Genomic DNA, 6,886 nt, shown 5'->3' on the forward strand with positions numbered 1-6,886 from the left:
GATACTCTATAACACTTAATACCTTATGTCTAAAACTAAAAGTTGATTAAATCTATAGTTTCTTAGTCCTCATGGGAACGATATCTGACTGTCTAAGTCTTTATACTACTTGTACGATCACTTACACTTGCATATACGTAGAGACGCAATAATTTTTCGGCGCCGTTATCGGAGAATAATAGAATTAGTAAATTTCTTAATTTTTTATTTTGATAATAAGTTTAAGTGTTAACAACTTGATCTTAGTAGTTGAATTTTTGTAGGTTTAGCTGAATATTAGACTGGCTAGGGATAAAGAGTTGGTAGAGCCTTTTGTAGAATAGGAAATAATTTTCATTAAAGGCAAAGAGCTCAACATTACATTCTACAGGGTCAGATGGCTGAAATACAAGATCCAAATAGTGGAAATCTTCCAGCTGTTCCTGTTTAACCAGCTGCAAGACCTGTTCGTGAGGTGGCAATCCCATTTATGAACTATGTGACTAATAGTATTCGGAAGCCTAAGCCAGGAGGTTGGTGGGAATTAAAACAAGATATGGTGTAATTTTTTAATTCTGTGGGGCAATTTCACGAACTTTCACACGAGGATCCACAGTAACACATATAGACCTTCCTGGAAATAACTGATATATACATTCCTGAAGATGTGAATATTGATTAAGTCAGATTGACACTCTTTTTTTTTCTCTAAATAGGGAAGCAAAGAGGTGGTTATATGCTAAATCACCACACTCCATCAATTCATGGGAAGATTATGATCGGAAGTTCCTTATTCGATTTGTTCCATCCCAGAAAACTGCACGTGTAAGGCATGAGATCTTGAGTTTCAGATAGAAAGATGGAGAAAATCTCCACCAAGCTTGGGAGAGATTTAAAGGTATGCTTGGAAATTGTCCTCATCACCATCAATCGAATGACATCTTGGTGCATACATACACAGAAGGCCTTGAGTCTAATATGAAGATTCTCTTAGATTCGGCAACAGGAGGCCAAGCTTTGGAGAAAACTTATGAAGAATTGTATACTCTGTTGAATCAAATTGCATAACGGAATCCTGATTGGAATATAGACTCAAGGAGCGCTCCCAATAAGGTTGCAAAAGTATTGAAGGTTGATCAATTCACTAATTTACAGGCACAGATTGCAGCAATGTAGAATAATATGACTGCTTAGCTGAATAACCTATAATTGGGTGCAACACAACAAACAACCACAACAAATATAGTTCAATAGGTAAATTTATCATGTGAAGTTTGTGGAAGTGATAAGCACACAACAGACGCATATTCGGTTAATCAAGATTCAGTAAACTATGTGGGGAATCCAAATCATCAGGGTTAATAGAATTTTAGGAACACGTATAATCCTAATTGGAGAAATCACCCCAATTTCTCATAGGGTGGAAACCAAGCACAGAATGCACATCAGTATAAGGTACCAGCACAACCATATCCACAGCTAACTCAGAATAATCAGGCAACCGCTAAGAATAGTAATGTAGAGAAGTTGATTAAGCAGTTTATGGCTCAACAAGCATAGTTTGCGGTAGATATTAAAACTCAACAAGAACAATTTACAGCTGAGTAAAAGAGTCAACAATTGTTTACAAGAAATCTAGAATTGTAGTTGGGTCAAATTGTAGGATCACATAATACAAGGGCATAAGGAGCATTACCGAGCGACATAGAGGCTAATCCAAAGTAGGTGTATGCAGTTACAAAAAGAAGTGGGTTGTAATCTAAGGAGATAATTCAGGAGTAGGATAAGCCCATAGTTACTGATGATAGTTCGAAAGATAATGCAGAGTTGGAAGTCAAGGAAAAAAGAGAAAAGTGAAGAAATTTATGTGGAAAAGAAGACTATCCCCTTACCCTTTCCTCAAAGGGAAAGGAAGCATCAAGAGAAAGCCAGTTATACGAAGTTTTTAGATCTCCTAAAGCAGGTTCAAGTAAACCTTCCTCTTGTTGACATTCTGTAGAGTGTGCTGAAATATGTGAAATACTTGAAGGATATTGTTTCCAATAAGAACTGGTTGACTGAATATGCTATATTTTCCCTTACTCAAGAGTGCATGACTAAAATTCAGAATAAACTGCCCACGAAGTTGAAGGATCCAGGTAGTTTCACCTTGCAGATTACTATTGGACAAACTACTTGTGCACGTTGATTGTGTGACTTGGGTGCTAGCATGAATCTCATGCCCACATCATGTTATCGGAAGAGTGGTCTTGGGAGTCCCAAACCCACAACTATTGTGTTGCAGTTGGTGGATAGTTCCCTTTCTAGGACAGATGGCATTATTGAAGATGTGTTGGTGCAAGTGGGATCATTAATCTTTTTGATGGATTTTGTGATTCTTGACTTTGAGGCTGATCTTGTTGTTCTATTTATTTTGGGATGACCCTTCTTAACAATAGGACAGTCACTCATTGATTTGGCAGCTGAAAAAATGACAATGCGAGTGCATGATAAAGTTGAAGTTTTTGATGTGTACAAAGCATTGAAACTACCAACCATATATGAGGAGTTTTCTTCTATATAGGTGATTGATCTTGCTTCAGATTGGCAGTATCCATTAAAGAGAGATTTGATGGGTTATGATTTGTATGGAGACGTGAAAGCATTAGAATTGGTCTAAATTATGAAATTGGCAGTGATTGAGATGAAGAAGGTGTCGTTCAAGCCTTTGAATAGGCCAATTGATCTATCACCTAGGCCTTCAGTTGAAGAAGCTCCTAACTTGGAGCTTAAGGTTCTCCCTCCTCATTTACAATATGTTTTTCTCAGTGATCAAGATACCTTTCCTGTTATTTTATCTGCAGGATTATCTTATGTACAGGTAAAGAAAGCTATAGTGGTTCTAAAGAGAAGAAGAAAGGCGATTGGCTGGAAGATGTCTGATATTACAGGAATTAATCTAGCATTTTGCATGCACAACATCTATATGAAAGAGGTCTATATACATAGAGCATAGCAACAATGAAGGTTGAATCCCGTGATGAAAGGTGGTCAGAAAAGAAGTGATTAAGTGGCTGGATAGTGGTATTGTCTACCCAATTTCTGATAGAAAATGGGTGAGTTCGATGCACTGTATACCAAAGAAGGTAGAAATGACTGTAGTGACCAATGAGGATAATAAATTGATCCCCACGCATATGGTGACCGAGTGGAGGATTTGTATTGATTATCGGATATTGAATGAAGCGACTCGTAAAGATCATTATCCAATTCCCTTCATAGACCAGATACTAGATAGATTGGCGGGACAAGAGTAATATTGTTTTTTGGATGGGTACTTCGGCTATAATCAAATAAGCATAGCACCGAAAGATCAGGAGAAGGCCACTTTCACTTTTCCATATGGTACATATGCGTTTAGATGTATTCCCTTCGATTTATGCAATGCAGTTGCTCTATTTAAGAGATATATGATGGTGATATTCTCAGACATGGTGGAAGAATTTGTAGAGGTATTCATAGATGATTTCTCTATGTATGGGAATTCTTTTGATAAGGGCTTGTAGAATCTTGATAGAGTCCTAGCTCAATGTAAGAAAACAAACTTGGTTTTGAATTTGGAGAAGTGCCACTTTATGGTTAATAAGGAATTTTCCTAGGTCATAAAGTGTCATGCAAAGGACTCGAAGTGGACAAGGCGAAGGTTGAAGTGATTGAAAAGTTGCCTTATCCAGTTACAGCCAAAGAAGTGCGGATCTTTCTGGGACATGCAGGGTTTTATACATGATTCATTCAAGATTTCTCAAAGATTGCAAGCCCCATGTTCAAATTATTAGAGAAAAAAGCCAAGTTTGAGTTTGGGGGTGATTGCCATAAAGCTTTTGAAAAGCTTAAAAAGAAGTTGATTGAAGCACCTATACTGATCTCACCAGATTGGGAGTTAACTTTTGAGTTGATATGTGATGCTAGTGATATCGTAGTGGGAACAGTTTTAGGTCAGAGAAGAGATAAGGTATTTTTCTCCATATACTATGCTAGCAAAATATTGAATGATGCTCAAGTTAACTACACAGTTACGGAGAAAGACATGTTGGCAGTAGTGTATCCATTCGACAAATTTAGATCCTACTTAGTTGGGACCAAGGTTATTGTTCATACTGACCATGCTGCTATTAAGTATCTTATAAACCAAAAGGATGCGAATCCATGACTAATTAGGTGGATTCTTCTACTACAAGAATTTGATCTTGAGGTGCGGTATAGGAAATGGTCTGAAAATCAAGTTGCTAACCACTTGTCAAGGCTAGAAAATCGAGACCATATTGTTGATGACTTCCTTAGTATTAAGGAAGAATTTCCTGATGAGAAGTTGCTGTCTATTTACGCAGGTGAGTTCCCATGGTATGCTGATATTGTGAACTTGATAGTTTGTGAGGTGTACCCTCCTGATGCCACCACACAACAAAGAAATAAATTACTCCACGATTCTCGTGCGTATATTTAGGACAAACCATATCTTTTCAAGCAGGGTCTAGATGGAGTCATTCGTAGGTGTATCCTAGAGGCTGAATTTTTAAAGGTACTACAAGATTGTCACTCATCTCCTTATGGTGTACATCATGGGGGTAAGAGGACCGCGACAAAAGTGTTACAATTAGTTTTTTTCTGGCCTACTTTATTTAGAGATGCAGTTGCTTTCATAAATAATTGTGATCTATGTCAATGGTTGGATACCATATCTAGGCGTCATGAGATGCCCCTCAATAATATTTTAGAAGTTGAAGTCTTTGATGTGTAGGGGATCGATTTCATGGTCTCATTCCCACCTTCAAAAGGTAATCTGTACATTCTTGTAGCGGTTGACTATGTCTCTAAATGGGTGAAAGTTGTGGCGAGTCCGACCAATGATGCAAGAGTGGTGCTGAAATTTGTGAAGAAGAACATATTTTCCAGATTTGGTACACCAAGAGCAATAATCAGTGATGAAGGTACGCACTTTATTAACACCTGGTTCAAAAATCTTCTTGCTAAATATGGTGTAAGGCATAAGGTTGCCACCGATACCATCCCCAAACTAGTGGACAAGTTGAGGTGTCCAATCAAGAGATTAAGCAGATACTTCAGAACACGGTAAATGGGAAAAAGAAAGATTAGGTGGAAAATCTTAATGATGTACTATGGGCATATCGTATAGCGTATATGACACTCATAGGGATATCCCCATATTGCTTGGTGTACGGTAAAGCTTGTCATCTTCATGTGGAGTTAGAACACCAAGCATATTGGACTGTAAAAAAGCTAAATTTTTAGATGAAGGCCGCAGTGGAGAAAAGGTTATTGCAACTGAATGAGCTTGATGAGTTTAGGTTCCATGCCTACAAAAATGCCAAGATATATAAGGAGAAAACTAAAATATGTCATGACAAGCAAATTCAAGATAAAGTATTTGAACTCGAACAACTTGTCTTGTTGTTAAACTCACGGCTTAAGTTGTTTTCGGGAAAATTATGGTCGAAGTGGTTTGGTCCTTTTGAGACGGTGCGTATGACACCTCATGGAGCTGTGGAGTTATGGACTAAAGAGAAGATAGAGAAGTTTCTTGTGAATGGACAGCATGTAAAGCACTATTGGGTGGACCATCCGAATAAGCACAAGGAATCTATCACTTTTTCTGAGGAGTGATGATAAGATGAGTCATGCCACGACGTAAAATAACGCGCTATGTGAGAGGCAACCCACAGATGTAATGTAATAGATATTTTAAATTTTAGTAGTTGAAGAACAAAAATAAAAATACAAAAAAATGAGTCGTTCCACGACCAAAAATAAGGTGCTTGGTGGGAGGCAACCACTTTTCCTTATGTAATTTTGTTGTTATTGATTGATGTGCAGGAGTGAGAAATCAAAGAGGGAGACAGAGAAGATGTTGACATGGATCATTGAGTAAGTAAAGCGTCGTTAAGTGCTAAAAAGGTAAGGGGTAAGAAAAGATGCTTAAAGAGCTGAGAAATTTGTCCACAGAAAATTTTTCGGATGCAATTTCTAGAGGATCGACGCGATTCCAACGTGTCACGTCGATTGCATAAATTCCACACTTAAAAAATTTTTTCAAGGAAATTTCCAAAGATCCAACGCGATTCGAACGTGTCCTGTCAGTGTGTCAATGCGATACCTATCGCACCACATTGGCTGCAATATATGTAACACTTAGACATGACATTAGATATAACTTCCAGAGAAGTGATGCGATTCTAACGCGTCGCGTTGACTAGTCATCGCACTACCTGACGCATCGCGTTGCTCGATTAATTCTGGTACACTTCTATAAGTACTACCTAACCCCATTTTCCTTCCCCCCAACCCTAGCACACTTCCCTCTTTTTCCCTCAAACCCTCAAGCGTCCCTTAGTCCATTATTGTCAAAAAGTCATCAAGTTTTCAACTTCTTCTCTCTTTTCTTCACAACGCAAAGTAAGTCATCATGATATTTCAGTTTACATTTTGAGAATCCATATTCTTCAAATATTGCTATAATTTGTGTGATTTAAAACTTAGTTTGAACTAGAATTTCCATTTCCATGAGTTCTTGTGTAACTAAATTGAATTTACTTTAAAAAGTAGTTGTTATAATTGTGTGAGAATGCTTGGAGGTGATGTGATATGCTGTGGTTGTTGATTTGATGCATCTGTCATATAAGAAGCATGGGTGTTCTAAAATCATGACTTAAATTATGTGGTAACTTCATGGGTCTAGATGTAAATTGAATTTTTTTTATGATGTGTTTTGCTTAACCATGTCTTCATTGTCAATGAAGTGGGATTTGTTGATTTGCTATATGATAGAAATTAAGTATAGGGTTGCATTAATGTAGTATAGAGCATTTGAATAGGTGATGTATGTTCGTCACGAAATATAGGTTCTTGTGTG

General features: G+C 37.5%; 1 non-coding gene across 1 annotated transcript; it reads right to left on the reverse strand.

Moving 5' to 3' along the window:
* Positions 1–801: 801 nt before the first annotated feature.
* On the reverse strand, positions 802–908 carry LOC124896379. The gene has a single exon (XR_007052742.1). It is a non-coding gene; the product is annotated as a small nucleolar RNA R71 (small nucleolar RNA).
* Positions 909–6,886: the final 5,978 nt, after the last annotated feature.

This window comes from Capsicum annuum, chromosome 2 (genome assembly GCF_002878395.1).
Source record: "Capsicum annuum cultivar UCD-10X-F1 chromosome 2, UCD10Xv1.1, whole genome shotgun sequence".
NCBI lineage: Eukaryota > Viridiplantae > Streptophyta > Magnoliopsida > Solanales > Solanaceae > Capsicum > Capsicum annuum.